Raw genomic sequence first — 22,153 nt, 5'->3', positions numbered from 1 at the left:
TCGAATGCATCTGAAGATGAAGGGCCTTATTTCCTTTCACGTGAACGTAGCAGGAGTTACTCACAGATCAAACCTGGGGCTTTTCCTTTTAGAAGTGGAAATTCTTGTTTTTCAGTCAAGCAAATAACAATACAAATTCCAGCGAATGCACATTATTCAGCCATGCAGGAAAAACCCACCACATCTGAGGAGTGGCTTAGTAAGAAAAGTGTTGCTTTTCAGAAAACCCGCCTGGCTGCGCTGGTCCCAGTTCTTCTGAGGTTTTAGGACTGTCTGTCCTTTGGGGAGCGCTGTGCGGAGTTGGTGGTGTTTGTCTGGATCTCCTGCCTGCCAGCACAGGCTGGAAATGAGATGTAAGTAAACATTTCGATCAGCTTTGGTTTAAGCGGAGCAGCTGCTGCAGGGACGCTCTCCCCGCAGTCCCTGGCCAGGACGGGCACAGCTGCTCCGTCTGGCACCGAGGGCTCTGCTCCTGGCCACAGCCTCGGGCAGCTTCTCCCAGTCCTGAGGAGGGTTTGTCATGGCCATGAACACGAGTCCGAACAGTGCTGGGAGGGTCCTGCTTTGCCCAGCCCCTCCTGCCCCTCCTGCCCCTCCAGCCCCTCCTGCCCCTCCAGCCCCTCCTGCCCCTCCTACCCCTCCTGCCCCTCCTGCCCCCTCCTGTCCCCGCTCCCCGGGAAGGTGAGGGCACCGCTGAGCAGAGGAACATTGCTCAAGGCATCGAGGCTACAAAGGATGATAAATCACCGTGTGTGCCCCACTGGGAAGGCTGCACAACGATCATTTACCCTCGGTAAGTGGTGTTCCTCCCGTGGAGGGTTAATGATGGCACTCCAAGCTGCCAGGTAAGTCACGGCCTGGGCTGTCACCAGCAGCAGAGGGGAGGGTTCCTCACAGGACGTGTTATTACTTTGTCAAATCTGCAAAAGGGAGAAACATCACCTGAATTTTGGCAGACTACCACGAAGAACAGGTCGGTGTTAACCTCCACGGGCAGCAGGTGGGGCTGCATAGGTGTTGCTGCTCCTCTGGCTGGTCAGTCCTCTGCCAATTATCAAAGCACATAAATTTCCCTGCCTCATTCATGCTGCTCAGCTTCTCCCCATCAAGTTCATTTATCTCTTACAGAGACACTCCCCTTGCTAAGAGCAAGGGCTGCAGTTTCACATTTGTAATCCGTGGGCTCTCATTCCCAATTTGCCTCCTGCCGCCGCTCATTACCGCGGGCTGTGTTTGGAGGAGCCACCCAAGGTAAAGCTGCCCTCCAGCTCTTCCCTGGGAGCTGCAGCCTCGTGGCTAATAACCTGCCTCTGTGCAGGCCATCAGCCCTCCTCCAAGCTGCCCCTGCTTCCGACGTGCTGTGGATTATCAGTGGATAGAGGTGTCCTAGAATCACGGAATTGTTTAGGTGGGAAATCCCTCCAACACCACTGACTCCAACTGTCCCCCATCACTGCCAAGGCCACCATTAATCCCTGTCCCCAGGTGCCACATCTATGTGTCTGTTAAATCCCTGCAGGGACAGGGACTCGTCACTGCCCTGGGCAGCTGTGCCAGGGCTGGACAGCCTTTCCATGAAAGGAATTCTCCTAATGTGGGATTGAAGTCGTCCATCTGTGCATGCTCGGGGCACTGATGGGATCACCCTGGTAACCTGCACAGCTCTGCCCAGCACAGGCAGCTCCCAGTGCCAGCAAGGCAAATGTCTGTGCTGCACTACGAGTTCTGGTGGGCAGAGGCAACAGCTGCTGTGTGAGAAAGGAAAACAAAGTGGGAACATCATTTTGGAATGCTCCCATGGCTCCTGTGCATTCACAACAGCGTTTCATCCCTGGCTGCTGCCAGCCCTGCCCCCTGCCCATCCCCTGGCAGCACCTGGGCATTAGTGGGGCTCGTGTGTCTGCAACAGCAACATCACAGCTGTGCAGAGAGCAGCAGCGAGGCAAGAACACCTCTGTCCTTAAAGCAGACAATTATGTGAGATGCTTCTGTTTCCATGAAAGACAGCAGCAGCTTAGCCAGCAGCTGTAATACTTGTTGAGTTCAGAAGTTGCTTCATTAGTGGATAGCCCCAAAACCTCCCTGAGAAGGAAGTAATTTGGGCTTCAGATGAAGCATTCAAGTAATTTGAAATAGTTTCATTTTGAAATTAATTTTATTGTAATTTTGGAAGGGTCAAGATGCACAGAATTACCCAAGTACAATTTTCTTGAAACCAAACACTCTGGAGAGTTTAAAGAGGGGGTTTGCAAACAGTCACAACAATCCTGTTGTCTGTGAGCGCCAGGCATACTGATGAGGCAAAACTTCCCTGAAATCATAGTTTGATCTAACTATAAACTTCTGAATTCTAAGGGTGTGGAACATAATGTGCCCTAAGCACAGAGGAAGCAGGTAAGGGGGCTCTGCTGTGCAGCGCCAGTGTGGGGAGCAGGGCAGATGTGCTGTCCCTGTGCTGTGGCGTGTCCCCTGCACGGAGCCCTGCACAGCTCCTCCCTGGAGCTGGCCTTGGAGAGAACTGCCTGCAGAGCCTCAGGCCAGAGCTGGCTGCAGAGCTTTGGGATGCAGCTCTCAGCACTTCTGCTCCCCAGAACACATGGACCTCCAGGAGCTGAAATGCTGGGAAGGGAAAAGGATTTTTCTGCTGCCTTAAACCTTTGCAAAGCTTTTTCTCCTGTGTGCTGCAGAGTGGTGGTGAGTAAATAGCCCTAGAGAGCTGTAAGTGCTGTGTAAGGCACAGGCTGCCCAAACGGATCTGCTCCCCCCCTGACAATCCCTTCCCCACTCCTGGGGAGTTCTGTGGGTTTGTGCTACCAGCTGATGGCCCTGGCTCCCCCTCAGTGAGCCCCAAAGCCTCACCCACGGGTGAACAGGCACCCTGCTGGGCTGGGCTGGGTGGGCTGTGGCAGGAGGATGTTCTGAGTGTCACCCTGCTGGGAAGGGGCAGCAGCAGCCCCTGTCCCAGGTGAGTGCCATTCTTCACGGAGTGCAGGTGTCCTGTAACTGCAGCCTCTCCATCTGGAGCTGCTGTCAAGCATGGCATGAGGGACAATGAGAACCTCACTGTGGCAGGTTCTCTCCTAGTTTTGGGTGTCCTACAGCTGCTTTCATGCTCAACTCCTCCTTAAAGATGACCTTTCTACTCCAAGATGACTTTTCTACTCCAGAATCCTCCACCCATTTTTCTGATGGTGCTTGTGTGATTGAGCTGTTGCTCACTAATGTCAGTGGGAGAAAGAGAAAACTGTCAGAGCCTTTCCATGTCTTGCCTGCTTGAAGCTCCTGGAAGCCCCACTCAGAGTATTTGTTTTGTTAAAATGTTACATCAAGGGTTGGCTTTTTAGGGAAAAAACCCTTAGTGTCCTTGATTTCACTGTTTTGGTCTCTGGGTCACTGTGCTGCTGTTGGAGGCACAGGGAGGCATCTTTGGGAGCGTGCAGGGCTGCACGGGGATGTGCTTGGGGCTGAGGTGTTAAATCTGCCCCCTGGCACAGCCTGCACAGGGCTGCAGCCCCTCAGTCCTTGGAGTGTTTATCCAAGGACAGACATGAGTCACGGCCACTTCCTCTCAGCACAAGGACATTTAGGAAGATAATAGGTGGGAAAAATAACAGTTGATCCTGAGGCTGAAACTGGAAGCTGTTTCTGAATATAAATTAGAGTGTGACCTCAAACTGTCCTGGTTCCTGTCTGCTTGGCAGTGTCTCTCCTTGCCCGAGTCCAGCCTTTGTTTTTCCTTTGTCCCTCTGTCACTTCCATATTGGAACCCTCTCATTTGTCCTGTGACTGGCACTATCCTGTGCTTACATGTGCAGGACAGTGCAGCCTGTCTGGAAACGGGTGCTCTCCATCCCACCCATGTTTGTTCTGTGGGGTTGGCTCTGGCCCCTGTTTGCCATGGGCATGGCCAGTCTGTGTAATGGAGTCCCTGAGACCTCTCCCCGGGCAGAAAAATGGAACTTTTCATGATCAACACTGCCAGGATGGGGGATGTTGCAGCCTCTGTCAGCTCCCTGCTGAGCGTTCCCTGGCGCTGCCCGGCCGAGGAGGCCACGGGGCCGGAGCTGTGTGGGCACAGGGGACAGTGACACTGCCCGTCCTTCACCTGCACACAGCAGGAGGGGTTTGCTTGTGCACACCGACCATGTGGGGAGGCACTGCAGAGAGAGGGCAGAACACAGGGCTGGCCGAGGAGCCCTGGTGATGCCCAGGCCTGGATCTGCTTGCTGAGGCGCGGAGGGCGGCACAAAGGCGGCGTCACTGTGGGGGCACGGGGGCTGGCCTTGGCAACCCTCGTGTCATGGAGAAACTGGGCTGGCCTTGGCAACCCTCGTGTCATGGAGAAACTGGGCTGGCCTTGGCAACCCTCGTGTCATGGAGAGCTTGGGCTGACCTTGGTAATCCTCGTGTCATGGAGTGTTTGGGAAATGTCTTGGCTGGCCTTGCCAACCCCCGTCTCATGGAGAAACTGGGCTGGCCTTGGCAACCCTCGTGTCATGGAGAGCTTGGGCTGACCTTGGTAATCCTCGTGTCAGGGAGTGTTTGGGAAATGTCTCGGCTGGCCTTGCCAACCCTCGTGTCAAGGAGGGTCTGGGGAAGGTCTTGGCTGGCCTTGCCAGTCCTCGTGTCATGGAGGGTCTGGGCCGGCCTTGCAGCCCCGGTGTCTCGCAGTGTGTGGGAGCAGAGCTCCCCCCGCTCCTGTCACTGGGCATCAGCAGGGATTTCCATGAGCTCCTTGTGCTGCTGCGGTACAAGCAGAGTGTCAGTGCAATCAAACAGTCACCACGGCCCTGCTTAATCAGAGTGTACAGTTTATTTTTTTACATAGCAAATTTGCTATGATCTAGGTCAGTGCTTGCGACACCAAATTCCCCTTCCAGAGCTGTTTGTTTAGCTTTCAAACCCCCACAAAATCCCAACTTACAAGGGCTTTCAGACTTGCAGCTTGTGGAGTGGCCCTTGTTGGGTTTTGGCACTCAGCTCTCCAGGGAAAAAAGTTTGGATTTCTTTTTCTGGCTTACACTGACTCTCCTTTGCTTTGCCAAGCTCAGAGTACCAAATTTGCTTTTCCCTCCATAATTTCATTAATCATGAGCTAGCTTTTGTTTCGAATAAGAGAGATGTGAGGAGAGCTGTGGTCAATAAGCACAGGCCAAAGGAGTAACTAGGAATATTGATTGGGAATGAAGGCCTGATGTAATAAACTGCTGTCTGGAAGGAAGGCTAAATGCACACGGAGGGCCTGGGTTGCTCTTCCCACAGGCTTTCAGAATGGAGCAGGAAATTATTTTTTTTCTTTTCTTTTTTTCTTTCTTTTTATTTTATATTTTTTTAATTGAATCACTTTGTGGTAATAAAATACCAAATTTTGTCATTGCAATGCTCATCCTCCAAAAGTAGGACTTGGCATTTTTTTCCTCCCTCAGGCTTGGTTCAGGGCACCAGCCTGGTGTGCTCATGTGCTGCCGTTTGTCCTTGCCTGCTTTCATCCTAATTTGATGTGTCACCATAAAAATGGGGTGACTGAACAGCTTCAGTCCTTGGCAACCTGGATTTAATGGAGTTGGTGAGGAAAGCAAGCAGTAAAATTTGTTTCCGTCAGCAAGACTTGTCGTGGCCCGCGGTTTGTCAGGTTGGATTCCTCAGTGCCGTGTCACATTAGGGGACACCGTGGGACACTGGGGCTGAGCTGTGGCTGCAGGACACTGGAGCTGCAGAGCCCAAGGAGTGCTGCCCGAATTCCCAGTGCTGAGAGCCTCTGGCTGCACTTGCTGGTGCTGGAAATGCTCCGGTGGGTTCCTCTGCCCTGGGCAGTACCCAGTACCTCTGCCAGGACCCACGAGATGGTTGCTTACTCTTGTTATTATTCAACTTTCAGGCTATTTGAGCAATGTTTCCAAAAAGGTATTGTGGCAGTGAGATACTATCTCCAATTCTTATGGCTTCTCTATTTTTCTGCAAAACCACAGAGCACTGTTTTTACCAATGAGTGTTATGAGTAATTAAAAGTAAATTGCAGCTCTCAAAAGAGGCAAGAGGAGCAGAGGGAGTGAGTCCCTCTCCTTGCTTCCCTGGCAGGGAGGTGCCAGATCTGCACTGTCCATCTCCCTGCTCTTGCACAGGGAAAGGTTTTAAAGGCTCAGCAGAGTTTCAGGAGCCATCGGAGTCGGGGCACTGGGGGCCTCCATTACTGTTGTGTTCTCAGGGCTGATCTATTATTACAGCCTCTTGCACTTTGTGCAAACCAATTAAAATGAATAAGTGTACTCTGATCTAATATCCAAGTCACTTTTTGGCACACAATCATTCATCATAAATGCACATAAAACTAGAATTCAATTAATCAGCTCATACAAAGAGCCTGTCTCTTGCTATTTTTTCCTAATACATTTTTTTTTTTGAATAAAAATGTAATTGTCATTGCAAAATATCAAACCAGAGCCACATAACAAATAACTATGGATTTGTAATTAAGCCAAATAAAGCCTAAGATGGAGTATAAAAGGCAGAGAGCTAAAATCCAATTAAAACTTATTATGAGAAATACAATGCCGGGGTATTTTTCAGGCGGAGAGCAGCACACTCTGGTCTGTAAGAGAACACTGCTGCTGGATTCGATAACGAAACCCGAGGTCTGGTTCCCTGAGTGGGGAGCAAACAACAAGTGCAAGAGGAGCCGGGGCAGAGGAGGGGGCTGCAGTGATGTGCTGCTGCAGGGCTGCAGTGATGCGTTCCTGTAGTGATGTGCTGCTGCAGTGCTGCACTTCTGGAGGGCTGCAGTGCTGCGCTGCTTCAGTGGTGCATTGCTGCAGTGCTGTGCTGATGCAGTGATGAGCTGCTTCAGTGATGCAGTGCTGCACTGCTGCAGTCATGCAGTGATGAACTGCTGCAGTGCTGCATTGATGCATTGATGCAGTGATGCACTGCTGCACTGCTGCGCTGATGCATTGATGCAGCGCTGCAGTGCTGCGCTGATGCATTGATGCAGTGCTGCAGTGCTGCGCTGATGCATTGATGCAGCGCTGCAGTGCTGCGCCGATGCATTGATGCAGTGCTGCAGCGCTGCGTCGATGCATTGATGCAGTGCTGCGCTGATGCGCTGATGCATTGATGCAGTGCTGCAGTGCTGCAGTGCTGCGCCGATGCATTGATGCAGCGTTGCAGCGCTGCGCTGCTGCAGGCAGAGCTGGCCCCGGCCCTCTCCCCTCCCGCGGGGCTGCAAGGCTGGGATGGAACACGGGATCGGCTCTGCCGCCGGCCCGGAGCGGCTCTCCGGGTGTTTGTGTGCAGGTGAGAAGAACACATTCATTTCCCAGAGCGTGGCCATTAGTGCGGGACACCAGAGAGCGACACGAGGGCTGGGCTGGCGCCAGACACCGGCAGGGACAAGGACAAGGCAGCAGGGACAAGGACAAGGTGGCAGGGACAAGGACAAGGTGGCAGGGACAAGGACAAGGCACAGCTCCTCGTGTTGATCCCCCAGCCCTCAGTGCCAGCTTCCTCCGCCCTCCTGCCGTGCCCCGGGCCTTGGGCTGGGCAGGGATCGGCACCATCACTGCTGCCTCTGGGGAAGGAGGAACGTAAAAACCCTTCAGCCTCATCTGTGACTGACTTCACACACTGGCCTGACTAATCCTTATTCCTCAAACAGAAATGGTTACAAATAGAAATTGGTTGGTGAGATCGTTTTTCTTTCACTTTTTTTCCCAGTCAGAAAGCTTCTTAGACATGGAAAATAAATGTGTGAAGTTAGCCTAGCTTGAAAACAACTGGACTTTGTGCTTAAAATGAAGAAAAGATAGATTAGATTTCTCTTCCCAGAATTCTCATTGTTACAAAATAACTGTAATTATTCCGTTTTTCTTTTTTATTATTGAGTTCTTCCATTGTGTAACACATAATTCCCTTAACTAGCAGAACATTCCTGGCCTTGCATTTTATTCTGACCCTACCCTTTTCTTAAAATATGATTATAGGTACAACTCCCCTGTGCCTATTTTATGTCTTTGTAGTGTTAATGGTCTATTGAATAATACCCAACTGCATTGTTTATCCCTTTTAGTTTTGCTCACGGCTGTCACTGTTTTTGCAGCTCGGTGTTTCTTCCTCTCTGTGACTCTCATGGGGATCAGCCTGGGCTGAGGATGGGGAACGAGACAGAGCTGGGAGCCAACACCTTCCCTCCCTCTGGGTAATGCTTGTCCTGCCACTCCCACACCTGGGCAGCCTCCCTTTCCAGGGCTTCATATTCCAGCTCCCAGACAACCAACATCCCTGTGCAGCCCCTGGAGCCCTCCAGGACCAGGCACAGCAGCTCCCCCAGCACGAGGGAGGAGGACCCTGGTGGGTGCCACCTGCCCTTGCTTTCCCCCAGGGGTGGAAACCCGGGGTGGACTGGAGTGTCCCCCAACACAGCTGTCCCCCAAAATGTCTGTAGTGAAGCCCAGGGAAAGATGGGGTGTTTTACAGAAAAAAAGATCCTTTTTTTTTGGTAAACTGACTTTCAGATGTGTCCAAGACATTGTGACCAAAGTGTGTCAGGAGAACAGGCCAGAGCCCAGGAGGTGCCGCTCCTGTTCCTGCCCACCCGGCTGGGAGCAGGGAGCAGGGCACAGGGGTGGGCACAGGACAGGCAAAGCTGATCCTCTGGCTCTGCTCCTGCACTCTCAGCTCCAGGCTGCTGCTGCCCGTGGCCTCAGCAGCTCTCCTCTGTGTCCTGAGCATCCCACACCCCCGGCCTCGCCCCTCAGCGTTCAGCCTCAGACAGAAAACCCTCGGCTCGGGCACTGCATGGGGAAGCTGTGGAAGGCACAAGGCATTCATGGGTTACATACTGAAATCTTCTGCAGCCAGAATTGGAGACATTATTTCAAAGCAGCTCTTCTGTGCCTCTGAGCGTGTGAAGTGTTCTGAGCTCCTGGGGAGGTGCAGCCGCTCCCGGAGTGACCCCGGGGCAAACGTGAAGGGATGAACAGTCACGGACACACGCACTGCTCCAGCTGGCCCCAGCTGTGAGCACCTCTCAGGAAATCCTTGATTAGAATTCACTTATAACATAATCTCTCCTTCTTTTCCAGCTTCTGTTAACAACACCTGCAGCAAAGCAAGAGGGGAATGAGGTGACTCTTCTCACCAGATGGAGAGTAAGAGACAAAAGGTACCTGAAATTAGAGAGGGAACAAGATCCCAGTTTGTGTGCCTGAATTCGAGATAAGACACCCTCTTTGAGTAATTTGGTATTTTTTGTATTGAAACAAAATACTGAGCAGTCAGCCTAGGAACTGTCAAACACAGTTATTCAGCATAAGAGGTAAATAACAAGTATTAAAGTTGTCTGGTGGAGACAGCAGCAAGCAGTAACTTTTGTGTAGAGACTGAATCCCAGTGCTCAGCTATTTGTGCCTTGCAGCCACATCCACCCCAAAATGTCTTCTGCCATCTATTAATTCACTAGCCACATCTCCTGTCTCTGAGTTCTGACCCTCATTTAGCAGCTCTAACCTCAGCCCGTTGTCCTGGTAGTTAATAACGTCCCTGTGCAGGTGCTGGTGACGTGTGATCCATCCTGGCTCCGCGGGCTCTTCGTTAACAATTAACAGCATTAACAACACTCGATATCGTGTCAGCAGCTCGCTCATCACTGTGGGGCTGTGAGGGGCTGTAATTGGAACCATCTGTTTGAAGGGTTCTGTTCTCTCAGCTTGCTGGTGGAGCTGTTGTCTCCTGCTCTTGCTCAAGCAGAGCTCATGGAGAAGAATTCCTCCCCAGTGTTGCATCCATCCCTGCCCTCTGGCAGTGGGAAGCCCTTCTCTGCATCCTGTCCCTCCAGACTCTTGTCCAAAGTCCTTTTTCATCTCTTTTGGAGACCCTCTGCACACTGGAAGGGGCTCTGAGGTCTCTCTGGAGCCTTCTCTCTCCCACGGGAACAGCCCCAGCTCAGCTGCCCAGCCCGGCTCCATGGGATGAGGATTTGGTGTCTGGCAGTGACTCCATGGGGCTGAACCCTGGTGACTGAATCCCCTGCTGTGCTGGCAAGTGTGGGTTGTCCCCAGCCAGGCCAACAGGTGACAGGCAGGTGCCTGTCTGAGGGGTTGTCAGAACCATGCAGTGACTCTTCCTTCAGTTGGTTGCACCACTAGGAACAAAAAGTTGGTTTAGACGGAATCCCTTTCTCAGGTCTCTTTGGGGCAGAGGGAAGCGCTCTCCTCACTCCCCACAGGTCCCACAGGTGTTCTCAGGGGAGCCCAGAGCTGCTCACGGGGTGCCCCTGGGTGGGGAACGGCTGCTGGGGAGCACTGGGGGCTTTGGGCAGGACACCCGGGGGACGCTCTGCCCTCCCTGGGGACGATCACTGTGGCTTCAGCCCCACGCAGCTCTCAGAGCCAGCGCTGCCAGAGCATCCCTGAACCCTGCACAATTATGCATGCGAGCTGCTTCTGAAATTAGCTGCACATGTTTATATTAACATGCAAATAAAGCAGCTTCAAATAACCAAAATATGAAAATGTCTCTTCATTAGGTTCGGGTTTATGGCATAATTGATTTGGGGGGGTGCAAGGCTCTGATTACCTTCCTGACGCTGAAGGGATCCACAGCAATCACACTGATAACAAACCATTAAACTTATTCTATTAAATTACTGGTAATTCTGAAAAAGCTCAATATTGCACATGGGTTCATTTAATTTTTATGTAAATTTTATCCCTGGTTTTGCAAAGTCTTAATAGTTTAACAGCAGATTAGGCTAAATTATTTTAATTGAATTTTATGTGAATTTTTTCCTTCTGCCTTTAAGGAACCCATTCATAAGGGTTTTTCTTTCAGACGTTTCTTTGAGACAGAGAGAGCTGGATGCTGGTTCCAGCTCTTTCAGCTTCACTTTGGGCCACCATGCCCACTTGGGTTTGAAATCCAAGTAAATCCAAATGTTGCTTATTCCACGTGGGATGTTCAGATCAGGAAGGAATTACTGAATTTGGAAGGAAGCATCAAACTTGGGAACACTTTTTCCAGAGGGTCAGTACTCTGAGGGTTTGTGCCATTTTTGATCTTCATCAGGTGGATTTTTTCACTGTTGAGATTTGGATCAGAAGTCTTTACCTGTTGTTTGGGTGCCATGCTGGATCTGGACTGTTTCTCACTGACACTTGCTGAGAGGCAGCACCCAAAGTGCACCTAAAGGTTGGCATTGCCAACTCCATATCCACGGGCTCTGTTTGGTGTTCCCACGTGGCTCCTGGCAGCCCTGGAGCCGGGAGCAGACACCAAATCTGTGCCTTCAGCAGGCAGCACTGACAGTGCAGCCCCTGCTGTGACCCTGTGCAGCCACGGGACAGGGACAGGGGGCATCCAGGGCTGGTGCTGGGAGTTGCCCTCTTTGCTTCTCTGAGCTTTGCTCTTTGTTTTTGTCCCTGTTCTTCTGTAGTTATTCTATTAGTACAATGTTTCAAATGTCTTAAATGAAAGACTGTCAAAGGATTTCTCCTTGGGTAGGTTTGCCAACAGTAATCACAGCTACGTCTGGAACAACTGGAATAAGGGAAGTCTCACTGCTAATGCTCCCTCATCTGCACTGAAGTCATTTCTGCAGTTGTTTCAGTGCTTGGCTGTGCTGTTGGGTTCTGGGGTCCAAGCACAGGAGTGCAAAGTGCTCAGCTGCTCTGCTCCACGGTGCTGTCCTTCCAGGGCCTGCGAGCACTGGGCAATACTGGAGCTCCCTGGAGTGGGAATCAGCAGTGGGAATTACACCCGAAGGCACCTGAGGCCCCTGCTATGGATCCTCCCTTTCTTGCCTTTTCCTTTGTGCCTTTATGAGAGGGAATCTGTGCTCAATTCCTGTCCCAAAGGCAGCTGGAACGGTGATCTTAAATAATCTCTCTTATCAACCATGGAATCAGACATTTGTGCAGGGCTGCAACTCTAACAGGGCTTTATAAACGCCTCTGAATTATTCAGTGTAAAAAGGCCCCTAATTGTCCTAATTGCCGAATGAGTCAGTCCACTGAAGGCACCTGGCATTGGGAGTGAGCCGGGCCCTGCCGGGAAGGGGATGGAAGGGCTGGGAGGATGCACTCTCCTAAGCCCTGGCCCGAGGAAAGCTTTGTTGTCTGAGGTTTGTTTCTTTTCAGCATTTCTATTTTCGAGAGTTGTTTGGATACCAGCAGACGGTTATTTTTAGCCCCATTTAGAGCGTGTTTTAGTGCGGCTCCTGTTTCCCAGCTCCATTAAGGAGCTTTCCGGGGAAGCCGCCGTGTCCCGGCGCTCCCTGAGGATGCTGCGGGAGGCGGCAGTGCCAGAGCTGCGAGGGAGCGGGGGCGGCCGGGACGGAGGCTCGGGGCTGGGGGCCGGGCTGGGTTGGTGGCACCGTGCTGGTTTGGTGTCACCGTGCTGGTTTGGTGTCACTGTGCCGGTTTGGTGTCACCGTGCCGGTTTGGTGTCACTGTGCCGGTTTGGTGTCACCGCGCCAGTTTGGTGTCACCGGGCTGGGTTGGTGACACCGGGCTGGTTTGGTGGCACCGGGCTGGTTGGTGACACCGTGCTGATTTGGTGGCACCGGGCTGGTTTGGTGGCACCGGGCTGGTTTGGTGGCACCGGGCTGGTTGGTGACACCGTGCTGATTTGGTGGCACCGGGCTGGTTTGGTGGCACCGTGCTGATTTGGTGGCACCGGGCTGGTTTGGTGACACCGGGCTGGTTTGGTGGCACCGGGCTGGTTGGTGACACCATGCTGGTTTGGTGGCACCGGGCTGGTTTGGTGGCACCGGGCCGGTTTGGTGGCACCGGGCTGCCCTCCAGGCAGAGCCTCCCCACCTTTGCCCTGCGGGCTCACTGCACCTGGGGGTTTGGACTCTGCTTGGCTGCTTACCAGGGACTGCCCGAGTAAAAATCGGTTTGAGGCATATGGAGATAATATTTTGAATGTGACATATGTCCCAACATAATCCTTGCTTTAAAAAAAAAAACAAAACAAGACTTTTGAATGAAGTCACAATAAGCAGAATATTTTCAAATGTTCAAGCCAAATCGAGCTAGAGTTCGGTTATTTTTCCTCAGGGAAGTAAATTCAATTTTAGATGAATTCAAAACATTAGTTGCATACTTTTTAATCACAAAACCTCCTGCAGAGAGAGGATGGGCCTGGCTGGGAATGTCCCCTCCAGCTGGGCAGGTAAAGGCATTTCACACCCTGCAGAGGGCAGGGGCAGACTCGGGAGACCTGAAAACGTGAGCGAACACAGCTGCTTCAGGAGGAATTTTTGGCAGATGCATTTTTCAAAACAAATGTGAAAATATATAAACTAACTTGGCAAAACACAACAAGCTGTGAAGATTATCAGACAGACAGGAGGAAATCCGACTTTCTCCAACAATAATTAAAAAGTGAAATGTGAACACCCAAAGAGTCGGGGATTTGGGAATGATGAATGTGGAAATTCATGGGGTTTGGGCTCGGTTTGCCTTTTCCTGCCCGAGAAGCATCAGCACGGAAAGCTGCGAGTCTGTGGATGCCTGTGCTGAATGCTAAGTCCTGGAGCCCGGGGGGATTGGCAGGGGCTGGATGTTCCCGGGATGAGGAGGGGTCACGGAGGTGTGGCAGGACGGAGCTCAGCTCCTGCTTGGCTGGACTGTGACATTCAGCTGGCTCGTGCATTTGCTGGGCTTTTTGTTGCAAGCCTCTTATGTTGGTTTTTTTTTTTTTTCCTTTGGCTTTTCAGCAATTTTTTAAAGTGCTAATTAGAGAATTAGGAACACTCACCTCCCACACATCAATTTGTCATGTTCTGCTTTGCCACAGTAATTCCAATAAGGGATTTTGTAATCTCCCTGCGATGCAGAATCAGTTTAACACAGACACACCTAAAGCAGAAACGTGTTATTTCATTACAGGACAAAACTGGAAATGTGAAACACGACCAAATAGTGCACAAGAGCTTGTTTACAAATGGAAACAGCTTCCTACAGCTGTAACGAGGTGGGGATTTTCCTGGGAAGGGTTAATCTTTGTACCTGGCAGTCTGTGGGCGGGATGAGCAGAGGGGAGCGGGGTCCCCCAGGCCGGGGCTGTGCCACCTCAGTGTCAGAGGTTTTCTGGTTTCTAAATCTGTATCCATTAACTTTGGGTAATTCCAGCAGCTCAGTGTGAAGGAATCTTCCGTGGCAGCTGTGTCTGACATGAGACGCAGATCCCAGGGCGCAGAGCAGGGCGGAGGGAGCGCTGGGAGAGGCACAAATGCGCTTCACGGTTTGCTCAGTCTTCCTGCTCTGTGTCAGGCTTTTAATATAATTTAATTTTGCCATTAGTTTCTAAAACCTGTCGTGTCTGAAATCCCACATATTTAGAAGGCCTGTTTAATGATGATATATCCAATCTTTTCTCCCGTTGTGATATTAATTCTTGAGAATGAAAATTAAAAAGAAGCAATGAATGTTATTTCAGTAAATTTAGTGGAAGCAATTAAACTACAAACACGTTTTTTATGACTGCAGAGTGTAGCCAGTATTAGGAAACATAATTTTTTCCCTCTGCTGACTGTATTTTCCCCTTCAAGCAGAAGTTGAATCTATCTATAGAAATGATGGTCTTTTTCAGAATTTTTTCCTCATCTAATTGAGTGTTGCTTTTGTACTTGTATCTTGCACAATGTTAAATCCCATCCTCTGAGCCAGAAAATCTTCTGTAGGTGTGAAGGTCATTAATTTTAATTCAATGGAACTTTTTAACACTTGCTAGAAAACGAGGATAAGTCTCAATGAGTTTCCTTAAATAAACAGAGCAAATTATAATTTGTAATACAGCCCAGAACAGATGAGAATCATCTCAGTTACGGGGGAGCGGGGCCAGGGCGGGAGGGGTGAGGGGTGCAGAAGCCTCTGGTGCCAGAGCAGCTCCGGGGAGAGCCCCGGGCTGCCGGAGCCCCTCTGGGCCGGGGACAGAGCTGGGAGCTGCAGCTGCACAGGGGAACGCTCTGGGGACCCCCAGAACCCTGCCAGGGCCTGAGGGGGCTCCAGGAGAGCTGGAGAGGGGCTGGGGACAAGGGCTGGAGGGACAGGACACAGGGAATGGCTCCCAGTGCCAGAGGGCAGGGCTGGGTGGGACACTGGGCAGGGATTCTTCCCTGGGAGGGTGGGCAGGCCCTGGCACAGCGTGCCCAGAGCAGCGGAAAAGCTCCAGCACAAATTTATTCATGAGGTTTGAAGCGTTTCCCTTCAGCACAGGCTGTTTGCTTTCCAGATGCCGGGCTGTGGTTTATGGATCAGAGACTCCTTCCCGAGGCTGCTGTTCGGGACACTGGGGGGATGCTGGGGGGACACTGGGGGGATGCTGGGGGGACACTGGGGGGATGCTGGGGGGATGCTGGGGGGATGCTGGGGGGGATGCTGGGGGGGGGATGCTGGGGGGATGCTGGGGGGGATGCTGAGGGGATGCTGGGGGGATGCTGAGGGGATACTGGGGGGATGCTGGGGGGGGGATGCTGGGGGGATGCTGGGGGGATGCTGGGGGGGATGCTGGGGGGATGCTGGGGGGATGCTGGAGGGGGATGCTGGGGGGATGCTGGAGGGGGATGCTGGGGGGATGCTGGAGGGGGATGCTGGGGGGATGCTGAGGGGATGCTGGAGGGGGATACTGGGGGGATGCTGGGGGGATGCTGGGGGGATGCTGGAGGGGGATGCTGGAGGGGGATGCTGGGGGGATGCTGGAGGGATGCTGGGGGGATGCTGGGGGGATGCTGAGGGGATGCTGGGGGGGATGCTGGGGGGATGCTGGAGGGGGATGCTGGGGGGATGCTGGAGGGGGATGCTGGAGGGGGATGCTGGGTGCACGCTCAGCTCTCCGCTCGGTCCCTCGGCCCGGCGCTGGGAGCCGCTCTCTTTCTCGGGGTGAACCGAGCCGTCCTTCTGTCCCCCGCCCGTTCCCTCGGCCGTTCCAAGGCCGATTTCTCGGCCTGATGGATCCTCTTACACCTCCTTTGTCCGCAGAGGGCTTTGATGGCTGTGAAAATCAAAGCAGTTAAACATCCGCGATTGGATTAGCACTACAGGGGCTGCCTTCCAGTAAAGGCTGCAGCTCCTTTGCCAACGAGCCTTTTACTCCAGGCTGGCACCAAGCAGCTCCTCTAAGCAGTTCCTTTGCGCTTTGGCATCTCGGGTTTATTTGATTAATAATACACTGGACTGCATGCAACTTTTTATCCACTGGGATTTCTTACATATCCTTCCTGTGGAAGGGTCCTCCAGCACAGTGTTTTGGAAGCGGGCACTCTTGTGCCCAGGGTGGGGACAGGCAGAAAATGCTTTGCCAAAATGAGAAATAAAATCTGTTGGTCACTTGAGTTCAGCCTCCTTAGGTTTGAAAGATGTAGTTCAGTGTTTCCGGGTGAGGTTTGATATTCTGTGCAAAAGAAACAAGCTGCTACGACTGCAGCAGCTCAATGTCATCATGGAATTTTTTAGTAATGACGTTGCTATTCCTGGAAAATAAATGGAGCCCTCAGCACCTTTGCTGTGGGTGACATCGGAGCAACATCTGTAATTCTGCACCTCCTCTGGCGTCGTTTGGGAACTGCTGAACCAGCTCCCGGCAAAAGCAGCATTGGATCAGCAGCCCGATATTTATATCCTGGCTGGGAGCGTGTGTGTGCTGGGATCATTTGTCTCTGCAGAACAATAGCTGTAGTACATGAAAATACATTTTCCACCCTTCTCCTTCGGCCTGGTGCTGCTGTCACCTGAGCCGCCCGTCCTGCTGCCGTCTCTGTTTTCAGGACACTGCCTATGTCTGCAAGTTAATTTTCTTTCTTTTTTTTTTTTTTTTTTTTTTTTTTTTTTTTTTTTTTTTTTTTTTTTTTTTGTTAAGATGGAGGAAAAAGGAATAAAAGTGTGGTTCCAGCTGAGCCAAAGGCTGGCCAGGCCTCTGCAGCCTGGCTTCCCCCAGGTCTGGGGACGAGCTCCAGGGAGGGGCAGTGGGCACTGCCCACAAACCCAAACGCTCTCAGCTCCACCAGGCCCTGACCTTGGCTTTTGTCTCGCTTCAAAGAGTCCCAATTCACTTTTTCAGTGCAATGAAATTTAAAAATAATGAAACTGTAAGTCTGGTGAATCAAAGCTATCATCTGAAAATGCCAAAGCAAACTGGTTTGAGTTTGTGAAAGATTCTTAATGTTAATTTAGTAAATATTTTGATCAACTTGAATTTGATTGATTTGATTTATCGGTTCTGGGGTTTTGGATTTTTTTTACACAGAAAGGGATAAAAAGTTTTAGCTCAGTTGTTCACTGAGTTCCAGTTAGGCTTTAACAGTTTAATGCTAGAGATCTTATAAGCATGTCCAAACATTTCACTTGCAACAGGTAAATTTTAGAATTTATTCGCATAGTCATAAAATAGTTGGTTGACTGGAAACCAATTATGTTGAGTCTATTTTTTTGTCTGGCTTTAACTTGACCCACTGAGCAATTGATTTGCTGTGTGAAGTCTCTCTTTGTCTGACAGGAAAACAACATTTTCTCCACAGCAGGACTCAACTGTCAATAATCAGCAATTACAGAATTTTAGAAATGCAGATTTGTTTCTCTACAACGGAAATAATTTTGACCAGAGCAGTTTAAAATACACCAGAAAGGAAAAATTTAAAAGGACAAAATAGGAGAAATCAATTTTTGCAGGGTGACTCCTGAGTTTTGGCCATGGTGGGCAGGGATCTGCCAGGACCTTTGATGACCAGATTCAGCTTCAGGGAAATTGTGCTGTGCCCCCCCTGGCCTGGGCAGGAGCGGTTCCCTCCCTGCTGGGAGCCCTGGGAGCAGCCCCAGCCCCGCAGTGCTGAGCTCAGGGGGCACAGGGGGCTCAGGGGGCACAGGGGACTCAGGGGGCACAGGGGTCCGGGGCACGGCGGGGTTTGCACTGGCACCCCTGGGAAGGCTTTCTCTCCAGGACTTTGTGCTTTGGGGTTTTGTGCTGGGTTTTTGGGTGGGCAGCTGCTGCTCCAGGTGCTGAGGGGAGGGGTAGCTCTCACTGCAGAGGTGGTGAAAGGCTTTGGGAATCATGGGAAGGTGAAATGGTTTTGGAAAGGGCTCACCAGAAAGGTTAAACAGTTGGTGTTGGGCTCTTTCTGCAGGGCTTCCACCTTGTGTGGCTGCCTGGCCCCTCCTGGGGGAAGGAGCTTTCCCCACTGGCAGGGGCTGCCCAAGCCTGGAGTCCCTCTGGGGCTGGGGGCACCAGGCAGGATGTGAGACCTGCAAAAAAAGATCTGCTGGAATTCCATGGGGCAGGTGAGGAGTGAACAGCTCTGCAGCTGAGGTGTGGACTCCCCACCCCTGGAAGTGCCCAGGGCCAGGCGGACAGGGCTTGGAGCAAGCTGGGCTGTGGAAGGTCCCTGTCCATGGCAGGGGGTGGAACGAGATGGATTTAAAGGTGTCTTCCAATCCCTTCCCCTTAATTTTGAGATAATTAAGTCCTTAATTTCCTTAAAGTATTTGGATATGCAGAATGGAATGCAGAAACCTGGGTGCAGCCTTTCCCATATTGTTTGAAAATGGATTACAGGTTTTTGGCCTCTTAAAAATGCTTCTGTAGATTTGAGCAGATTCATTCTTGGCATGACTCTATTAACTTACAAGTGTTATTATCAAGAGCACCAAAATGCCAGCAAGCTGTGGGTGTCAACGAGCCAGGGACGTACAACAGAAGTGATTAAGGAGCTTGAGGAACTTAGAGGGAAAGATTAAAAGAACAAAATGTTTAAATTGGATAAACAGCAACAGTGGCTGTGATAATCAGCTGCTGGTGTGTGAGGAGTGCAAGTGCCAAGAGCATAATTTTAAAAGGATTTAGCTACAAGTGGGATAAACTCAGAGATGTGGATGAGACGTTTTTCTTTTAGTATTTTGAGCTGTTAGAGAACAGGGCCAGCTGGGAGCACTGCATGAAGGTGGGGGAAGCAGTGGGGTGCACCAGTGTTTTATCCTGCGTGCAGTGCCCCGAGCCCTCTCCTGCACAGAAATCCTGGGCTGGCTGCTCTTCAGGAAGGTTCTTTTTGCTGATTGTTTTCCCAGAGAGAGATCAGCACATCCCATATCTCAGTCTGGGGAAGGAGGCTGTGCTCAGCTCCAGTGTGGGGCTTCCCTGGAGTGTGGGGCTCAGGGCTGTCCTGTGCCAGGGTCCCGAGCCCAGCCGGGTGTGACATGCAGGGTGGGCTCAGGGTGGGCTCAGTGCCCCGGGTGTGACACAGGGTGTGGCTCAGGGTGGGCTCAGTGCCCCGGGTGTGACATGCAGGGTGGGCTCAGGGTGGGCTCAGTGCCTCGGGTGTGGCACAGGGTGGGCTCAGTGCCCCGGGTGTGACATGCAGGGTGGGCTCAGGGTGTGGCTCAGGGTGGGCTCAGTGCCCCGGGTGTGACACAGGGTGTGGCTCAGGGTGGGCTCAGTGCCCCGGGTGTGACATGCAGGGTGGGCTCAGGGTGGGCTCAGTGCCTCGGGTGTGGCACAGGGTGGGCTCAGTGCCCCGGGTGTGACATGCAGGGTGGGCTCAGGGTGGGCTCAGTGCCCCGGGTGTGACACAGGGTGGGCTCAGGGTGGGCTCAGTGCCCCGGGTGTGGCACAGGGTCCTGGGTGTGTCACACCACCTGCAGCGCTGCCTTTCCTCAGTGGGTGCCCGGCTGTGCTCAGCAGTGAGCAGATAGGCATCTTAAAAGCCAATTGTAATCGGGATTCTGAGCAGGGCGAGATGAGAATTAGCTGCCTGTCTAGTGCTTTTCTGTTTATCTCCAAATGTCAGCACTCGGCACTGCAAGTTTTGATAGGAAGGCATCTGCTGCTGCCGGCTGCAGAATTAGTGAAGGAGGGAACGAGGATGTGGGGAGGAGAGGGATAATTGAATCCAGAGACAGCAGCTCTGGAATAGCTCACGGCAGGTCCAGAGAACAGCGAGGCTGAGGCCAGCAGGGACTCCTGCCCCCAGAAAGTCCTGTCGTGCCAAACTCTGGGGACAGGGCTGGACACGGGGACTTGGCCTGAACTCGGGGCAGGGAAGGCTCGTGAGGCTGAGGACACGAGCTCAGATCCACCTTCCAGCCCTCAGCTCAAAGCTGCCTCCGGGAACATCGGCCACAAGTGGCTGCTGGAGCAGGAGGTGGGGGGGTTCTGCTGCTGACTGATTCTCCTGTGGCCTTTGCCGTGCCTTACACTGGCAATGACACATTTACACAGCATCTGGGGAGGTTCCAGGTGATGGCAGCAGCCTCACAAGCTTCCAAAAATCTGAAGTCCCTCCGTGACTCTGGGGAAGGTTTTGGTTCAGTGTATCTGTGCTCCCCTGGCAGGAGCTGGTGTTGGATCTGTGCTGCTTTAACCAGAGGCAGGAGCTGGTGTTGGATCTGTGCTGGTTTAACCAGAGGCAGGAGCTGGTGTTGGATCTGTGCTGGTTTAACCAGAGGCAGGAGCTGGTGTTGGATCTGTGCTGGTTTAACCAGAGGCAGGAGCTGGTGCTGGATCTGTGCTGGTTTAACCAGAGGCAGGAGCTGGTGTTGGATCTGTGCTGCTTTAACCAGAGGCAGGAGCTGGTGTTGGATCTGTGCTGCTTTAACCAGAGGCAGGAGCTGGTGTTGTTTGATGTGCTGCCGTCCTGGCTGTGCTGGGAGCTGTGGCTGTCCCCTTGCAGACACCACAGCCCCATGGGGACCCGGCCCTGGCTGTGCCAGCGTGAGCAGCTCCAGCCCTGCTCCCCCAGAGCTTTTCACAGCATTTGCTTGCTGTTCTCACACACACAAACCTCATTCGTCACCCTGTGGTTTTCAATCCCCACTCCCAGTGGGCTGTTTTATTTTTAATGCCTGTACAAGGCTGGAACTTTCTCCCAGGCTCTGCGGTCCCTGGTACCACCCCAGTGGTGCTATTTTTACTGGGAGCTGAGAAATGCCAGCACAGCACTGAAAATTTTATCATGCCAACTGTGCAGCTGTATCTTCTCAGATCTTTATTGCGTCACTGAGCTTCAGCCCGGGCCCTTCTTTGCTGGCTCTGTATTTCATTATTTACAACACACGTTTTCTGACCCAAAATCAGCCTCTCAGTTCTCGCAAATCACCAAACTGCTCTGAGCCCCCTGGAGGGGGCAGGTGGCACTCACACTGGAGATGTGTCCCCTCGCTGTCCCCTCCCCGTGCTGGAGCCTGCAGTGAGGGCTGCCCGGGGTCACATTCCTGTCCCACAGCTCAGGAGCACCTCTGGTGCCACCTGCACAGCCCTCTGTGCCTCTGGGGCGCCTGAGACACAGCCTGGGGCCCTGGCCTGGCCTGCTTCGGTGCCTCACAGCTCTGTGCAGAGCCTGCTGTGGCTGTCCCTGCCCCTTCTCCCACCATCTGTTCCAGAATTGTCTGCTCTCTCCTTGTTTTCCCATTGCTCATGCTGCTGGTGTGCAGTGCTGTGATCAGCACTCCCTGGGGACTGCTCCTGCTCCTTCCACCTTCCTCTCGCCTTCTTTAGTCCCAATATTTCCATCTTGGCAGCAAAAAATAGAGAGACCAGATAGAAAGCTACTTTCTCCTGTAAAATCTCTTCAACAGCCTCTGGCACGAGCTGAAAATGTGACAGCAGGAGCCTTGTGTGACCCTGCAGTGGGGATGGGGAGAAGGGGCTGGGCTGGGCTGCTGGAGGTGAAAGCTGAGGGCAAATTGCAGCTGAGGGTCCCACTGCAAAGGCACAGAATAACAGAGTGCTTTGGGTTGGAAAGGACCTCAGGCACTCCTTGCAGCCTTAATGGAGAGGAAATATTAGTCCTTCCTCCCACAAATGGGTTTGTGAGATAATTATGACATCATAGAGACACATTTTGGAAAACAGTTGCCTTTAAAGTTGGTATTAACCTGTTTTCTTGCCAGGGCAGCTACTTGCATGTTTCTGAGTTCAGGTCCTTGGACTGCTGAGGGCAGTGAATGTTGAGGGGGGCTGTGCACATCTGATGTTCCTCCTTCCATTCTCCATCCCTCTGCTCCTCACAGGCAGAGCTGCCTGGGGCAGCTCCCCTGCCTTGGGCAGGGCTCCCGGGGGGCTGGGGACTCACCCTGGCCCTTCCCCGAGGGGTGCTGAGCTTGGGGCTGGACAGGGACACGGGGAGTTGTTTAATCCAGTGATGGGATGTAAATATGATGAGGGAGTTGGT

General features: G+C 52.3%; 1 long non-coding RNA gene across 3 annotated transcripts; it reads left to right on the top strand.

Moving 5' to 3' along the window:
* Positions 1 to 674: 674 nt before the first annotated feature.
* LOC134559181 (uncharacterized) lies at positions 675 to 15,296 on the top strand. Of its 3 annotated transcripts, none has more exons than XR_010082477.1 (5): positions 675 to 793; positions 8,093 to 8,191; positions 9,078 to 9,157; positions 13,887 to 13,971; positions 15,232 to 15,296. It is a non-coding gene; the product is annotated as an uncharacterized LOC134559181 (long non-coding RNA). The 3 variants fall into 3 exon arrangements; XR_010082476.1 differs by lacking the exon at positions 675 to 793 and adding an exon at positions 7,205 to 7,673; XR_010082475.1 differs by lacking the exon at positions 675 to 793 and adding an exon at positions 7,205 to 7,677.
* The last annotated feature ends 6,857 nt before the right edge of the window (positions 15,297 to 22,153 follow it).

Source organism: Prinia subflava, chromosome 16 (assembly GCF_021018805.1).
Source record: "Prinia subflava isolate CZ2003 ecotype Zambia chromosome 16, Cam_Psub_1.2, whole genome shotgun sequence".
Lineage (NCBI taxonomy): Eukaryota > Metazoa > Chordata > Aves > Passeriformes > Cisticolidae > Prinia > Prinia subflava.
The sequence above is the reverse complement of the archived record's forward strand: the minus strand, read 5'-3'. Positions and strand labels throughout refer to the sequence as shown.